Source organism: Grammomys surdaster, unplaced genomic scaffold, assembly GCF_004785775.1.
Source record: "Grammomys surdaster isolate TR1022 unplaced genomic scaffold, NIH_TR_1.0 125231, whole genome shotgun sequence".
Classification (NCBI taxonomy): domain Eukaryota; kingdom Metazoa; phylum Chordata; class Mammalia; order Rodentia; family Muridae; genus Grammomys; species Grammomys surdaster.
Genome location: NW_021620120.1, coordinates 552,911 through 559,104, shown reverse-complemented (window position 1 = coordinate 559,104; position 6,194 = coordinate 552,911). Strand labels below are relative to the sequence as shown.

The 6,194-nt window shown below is 43.3% G+C and overlaps 1 pseudogene; it reads left to right on the top strand.

Annotated features, from left to right (window-relative positions):
* The first annotated feature begins 248 nt into the window (after window positions 1–248).
* On the top strand, window positions 249–2,273 carry LOC114637259 (annotated as a pseudogene).
* The last annotated feature ends 3,921 nt before the right edge of the window (window positions 2,274–6,194 follow it).

Genomic DNA, 6,194 nt, shown 5'->3' with positions numbered 1-6,194 from the left:
AGAGTGAAAAGAAGAAAGAGAAAATAAATTAAATATTGCTTTGTTAGAACGGTTCTAAGTAGCACTTAGAACTGCTTGCTGCAGGAACGCAGAGGAGCCCGGGGTGCAGGGGATAAGGGCGCGGCTGCAGGCTCCGCAGGTCCGCCCGCCCCGCCCGGCTTGGGAGGTAGGCTGCAGCGGGGATGTGCTTCCTTCTCGAGGGCCGAGAGCACTTGAGCGGTAGCACGGAAGAGCGAGTCCAGAGCGAAATGTCATCGGGGGAATTGCACCAGGAACAGCTGTCTCAGTCAGATCCGTCCCCATCACCAAACTCCTGTAGTCCCTTCGAGCTGATAGACATGGATGTTAGAAGTTTGTACGAACCTGTTTCTCCACATTGGTTTTATTGTAAGGGAAAGACTGTAACGAGAAAGTTGTTCCCACGGATGGGGGCAGGTACGATGTTCATTTAGGGGAGAGGATGCGCTATGCTGTGTACTGGGACGAGTTGCCATCAGAAGTGAGGCGGTGTAAGTGGTTTTACAAGGGAAACAAGGACAATAAGTATGTCCTCTACTCGGAGAGCTTCAGCCAAGTTTTGGAGGATACGTACATGCTAGCAGTAACTCTGATGAATGGAAAAAAAAAAAAACCTAAAATCTCCAAACAGAGAAGTCATTGTATTACACAACCCAAAGCTCAAGGTGCATTACCAGCCAATTGCAGGGTCTGATGAATGGGGTTCAACATCCACTGAGCAAGGTCGGCCAAGATCGGTAAAAAAAGGCATTGAGAGCATTCCTGTTGATATTCACTGTGGAGAACCTTTACAAATAGATCACTTAGTGTTTGTAGTCCACGGGATTGGACCAGCTTGTGATCTCCAGTTTCGAAGCATTGTTCAATGTGTTAATGATTTTCGAAATGTTTCCTTGAACCTGCTCCAAACACATTTTAAGAAAGCCCAAGAAAATCAGCAGATTGGAAGGGAGGGTAGAGTTTCTTCCTGTCAACTGGCACAGTCCTTTACATTCTACTGGAGTGGACATAGATCTGCAGAGGCTAACCCTACCCAGCATCAATCGCCTCAGACACTTCACTAATGATACAATTCTGGATGTCTTCTACAATAGCCCCACCTTCTGTCAGACTATTGTGGACACAGTAGCTTCTGAAATGAACTGAATATATACACTTTTTCTGCAGAGGAACCCTGATTTCAAGGGGGTGTATCCATTGCTGGTCATAGTTTAGGTTCGCTTATATTGTTTGATATCCTAACAAATCAGAAAGATTCTATTGGGGATATTGGCAGTGAAAAGGGTTCATTGAGTACTGCTTAGGATCGAGGAGATGTGTCAACATTAGCAGAAGAGCTGAAGAACCTTCAGCTCTCTGAGTTCATCACTGTCTTTGAGAAGGAGAAAGTTGACAAAGAAGCTCTGGCTTTATGTACAGACAGAGATCTTCAGGAAATGGGAATTCCCTTAGGACCCAGAAAGAAGATACTGAACCATTTCAGTGCCAGAAAGAATTCAATGGGTATTAATAGACCAACCGTGTCAGCTTCTGAGATAAACATCCCCAAGGAAAATGGTGACTATCTGGACATTGGCATTGGGCAGGTGTCTGTAAAATACCCCCGGCTCAACTACAAACCGGAAATATTCTTTGTCTTTGGCTCTCCCATTGGAATGTTTCTTACTGTCCGAGGATTAAGAATTGATCCTAACTATAAATTTCCTACATGCAAAGGTTTCTTCAATATTTACCATCCTTTTGATTCTGTGGCGTATAGGATTGAACCAGTGGTGGTCCCAGGAGTAGAGTTTGAGCCAATGCTGATCCCACATCATAAAGGCAGGAAGTGAATGCACTTAGAACTGAGAGAGGGCTTGACCAGAATGAGTATGGACCTGAAAAACAACTTGCTGGGTTCACTGAGGATGGCCTGGAAGTCTTTCACCAGAGCTCCATACCCTGCCTTACAAGCTTCAGAAACAGCAGAAGAAACTGAGGCAGAACCCGAATCAAGTTCAGAAAAGTCCAGTGACGCCACCACAGAAGAGCCTCCTGTGGAAGTTAAAGATGAGGCTCCCATCCACTTGGGGATGCTGAATGGAGGCCAGTGCATCGACTACGTGCTACAGGAGAAGCCTATTGAGAGCTTTAATGAGTATTTATTTGCTTTACAAAGCCATCTGTGCTACTGGGAATCTGAAGATACAGTATTGCTGGTCCTCAAAGAGATCTATTAAACCCAGGGTGTCTTCCTTGATCAGCCTCTACAGTGAAAGTGACCCATCTGTGGCTGCTTACTATGGACATTGAGGGAGCCTTTCCTGAACACCCACACGCTTGCTGCTGCAGCCTTCTCAGCTACCTTACGTCCTGCATGCTGCCTGTCTTATTCCATGGGATCTTTCCAAGATAACCAATCCTCTTTGGAAATTAGTGGAAAGCAGAGGGAAGACTCATTGCTTTGTATGAACACTCAGCAGTTTTGTAGTAGGGAGTTTACATATTTGAATGCTTGAACAGCAGCCAGTCCTTGTTTATTACATGGAAATGAATATAGTCTGATTGGGGGGCCTAGAGAGGCTTACTCTTTATCCTTACAAATGGACCAGTTGAGCCGGGCGGTGGTGGCACACGCCTTTAATCCCAGCACTTGGGAGGCAGAGGCAGGCGGATTTCTGAGTTCGAGGCCAGCCTGGTCTACAGAGTGAGTTCCAGGACAGCCAGGACTACACAGAGAAACCCTGTCTCGAAAAACCAAAAAAAAAAACAAAACAAAACAAAAAAACAAAAAAACAAACAAACAAACAAATGGACCAGTTGAGAGTGCATTCAAATGTCCAGGTACTTAGGGTCCAGTCCCTCATCTCTGCACTGGAAGGCTAAGCAAAATGCATATGGACTAGCTGCTAGTTTTGGAGCCAGCATTTCCTTCCTGAGTGTATCATATGAAGATCCGAGAGAAGCTTACTAATAATACAGTCTGCTCTGCACACCATCGCACAGGTGGACTGTAGGGACCACTGGTGCTGTCCCTTGTTCTTACAACTGCTTCACTCTGAAGGCTGTACGAGCCGTATGCCTGCCCTTTTATACCATATTCCAAACCGGGGGAAGGGGGGAGTGGAGGAAGTTACTAGCTAATACTTATTTTGAAGGTGACGGTGAACTCATTTTGAAGGTCAACCTGAAATTACATGACCCTTCCCAGCTGTTGATGTTGTAAATGCAATCTTTTAGTAGCACCAACTTAAGTCACCTGCTCCTTCCGCTTGAGTAAAGTATTGTGACATGAATGTCACTGCTTTCTGAGGTACCATCAAAATGTTTACTTACAGTTGGCAGTCAGTGTGGTTGAGCATGCAAGTTAGGGCGAGGAAAAGAGCACATTCTGAAAGAAAACCCTGTCTCCAGGGTCTGAGGAGCAGCTGTGTGCACTGCACTGGCAGCTGAATCTGGAGAACTCAAGGCACATTTATCTTGAGGACTAGTGACGGTAGACTGTCTTCCCCTTCCTCAACATGTGCCATCGTCTTCGTCCTCCTCAAGATTTCCACAGGTCTCTCTGTAGAATGGCAGAGGAGGTGAGCTGTGTTTTGATTTTTGACATTTTTTGTAAATCAACCTATCATGGTATCCAGAGGCCCTACACATAACATGCCCTTTACAGACAGGGAAAGAGAGGGAAGCACTGGAGGTTAGAGAGGCAAGCATAGGACGTCAGGCCTGGCCTTCCTTTCTGCTTATGGGTAATACTGGATAAGCAAACTACTAAGGAGTTCCAGGTGTATGGAATACTTTATTTTTTTCTACAACATGTCTTGAGTAAGAATATCTGAGAATTTAGTATTAATTAAATACTAACGAGTAAGTTTTGTCAGTTGCTGTCTTGAGGTTTGTTTACTTTTGTTAGCAGTCATTACTACTTAAGAGTACATCAAAGCACAACCGAGAGTGCGTTCTTGTGACCAAAGATGGGCAGCTTGGCCCTGGAGAGCTAGATAAACCACTGCACTAAGAAAGGCTTCTTCCTGGCAGTCCGTCACGGTAACTAAAAGAGCTTGCACCTCACCATGATCCACCTGTGGCGGCGTCGTGCTGAGAGTTACACAAGTGAGTAGGGTGGCAAGGGACCTGGCTACGAATCTGTATCCCGGTAACATGTATGTTATCATGTACAATCTCTTGACCAAGGCTGTTTTTAAACTCTAGTGTAACAGCATTTTGTATGTAATACTGGCTGCACAATTAGTAGAGACTATTTGCAAGAGAAGATGAATAGCACTGATTACCTTTCTGATATTTTGCACTTTTGAAATGTTTGTTTTATATGTGATTATATTTAAGACTTTAGTAAATGCCAAAATAAAACTATTGACCATTTGCCTTCAAAAAAAAAAAAAAGAACGGTTTAAGGAACGTAATGTCTTGACAAAGGGAAAAAGAGAAGATAATAGAGGATAAATATAATAAAAATCAGTGAGTGTGTGTGTGTGTGTGTGTGTGTCTGAACATGTGATAATGGAACTCAATGTACTAATACATGACAATAAAAACAACATTTTCAAAACCTAAATACTTGATTTATGCAACAAGCATCTCAATTTAAACAAAAAGATAAAACATTAAATACAATAATTAAGTATTGAGAGGGTTGAATCCAGGCTTAAGAGAAATCAACAGGACACTATAGATAAGATAATGTCTTTCTTCCCTCTAGAGATACTAAGGAGCAGAGGTGACCTTATCACTATGGAATAATCTAATGGAATGTCGTTGTCAATTCAATCTTAATCATCATTATAAACAGTGGCTAATTAATCATCAGTGGGCAGAGGCACCATAGTCCTAGGAGAACTAATAAACATGTCCCTATGGGATGAGGGTCCAGGGAGCCCTCCTATCTATCTCCAGTGCCACAGAAAGGGAAGATAACATCCTAGTTTTGGCAGAACAATGGTGGTGAGTGCCAGATGCTGGAAGCAGTCTCTTGTGGTTCAAGGCTCAGCATTATTGTATTCTCCTGAAGAATCATTTTGCCAGAACGTGTGTGTTTCTTCACCTGAAATCAAAGAGAAAATTCAGTCATCATATCCAGATAATGCAACTGACTTAGAATGCTTTGGGAAATTGAGGATGGCATTTCCATTCACAGTATGCTGAGTACTAACCCCAGTGCTGTCAAAGGGCACAAGCCATCAATTTGCTTTCAATTTTCATGGTGTGAAGGTCAAGTGGGGACTCCATTCAGGCCAGTAGCTCCTCAGCATGGGGAAGCCTGGCCTGCCAAGGAGTGAGAAGACTCTCACCTGACCAAGGTAAATCCAGGAATTTTTCTTCTGTAGCTCAGCAAAATTGCCCATGTCTTAAAGAGTGGGGCCACATCTGGCACATGTTGAATTATTCTGAACAAATTCTTTAACCTGTCTGTGTTTCTCTTTACCTGCAAAGAAAGGTAGAGTACAATCATTATACCTGGGTTATACAATGGATGCAGAGTGCTTGAGTACCAGATAGGAAGTCGAGCAGGGCTCAGGATCCATGCCTGGCCTTCATGGCTGTGTAATGTTGGGTAAGGTGTTTCAATATTCTGGTACCACGCATCTGTAAAGAGAGAATAATGTTAATGAATATTCTAGAAATGCAGCATAGGGCCAGATGTAGAGAAAGTTCTCAACAGATAGTGACAGAGTCATGATGTGGTACACCAACAAGAGCAAATATGGCAACCCATTCCCTGTACCTTCTAGTGCATGCCTAGGTCTTTGGTGATCAGTAAAGAAGAGGAACAGCCAGGCAGTGATGACACATGCCTTTAATCCCAGCACCTGGAACACAGAGGCAAGTAGATCTCTGTAAGCTATTTGCCAGCTTGGTCTACAGAGTAAGTTCCAGGACAGTCAGACTTACACAGAGAAAACCTGACTTTAAAATAAAAAAAGCAGACAGACAGACAGGCACCAGACAGACAGACAAAGAATGAATCCATGAAAATGGAAATAACTGGAAGACTGTGAAGTAGAATTTTGGTGGCTCAGAATTAGATCAGGTAAAGGATGGAGGAGTTTTGAGTTACAGCACAAAAAAAGAAAGAAAGAAAGAAAGAAAGAAAGAAAGAAAGAAAGAAAGAAAGAAAGAAAGAAAGAAAGGAAGGAAGGAAGGAAGGAAGGAAGGAAGGAAGGAAGGAAGAAAGAAAG